Consider the following 279-nt stretch of genomic DNA (forward strand, 5'->3'; position numbering starts at 1 on the left):
GGGGAAGGGACTCCCTGACCAAGGGCAGCTGCCCATGAGCGAAACCGCGGGGGGGTTTCCCTTCCCCCTCCGCCCCGCACCCCCTTCACCTCCTTTTCCTGCATTTCAGGGTTGGGGTTGGGGTTTTGGTGTTTTTTTTTTTTCAGCTGGGGTGAACAGACTATCAAAAACCCGCTCATTTTGGGGTGCGGGAGGGGGGAAAAAAAAACCCCAACCACTTGCTGCTGGAGACGGCTTGGCTCCGGGGTGTCGGGGCACCCCAAAAGGGACCCGCGGGGA

The sequence above is a fragment of the Aptenodytes forsteri genome, unplaced genomic scaffold, assembly GCF_000699145.1.
Source record: "Aptenodytes forsteri isolate BGI_AS27 unplaced genomic scaffold, ASM69914v1 Scaffold521, whole genome shotgun sequence".
NCBI lineage: Eukaryota > Metazoa > Chordata > Aves > Sphenisciformes > Spheniscidae > Aptenodytes > Aptenodytes forsteri.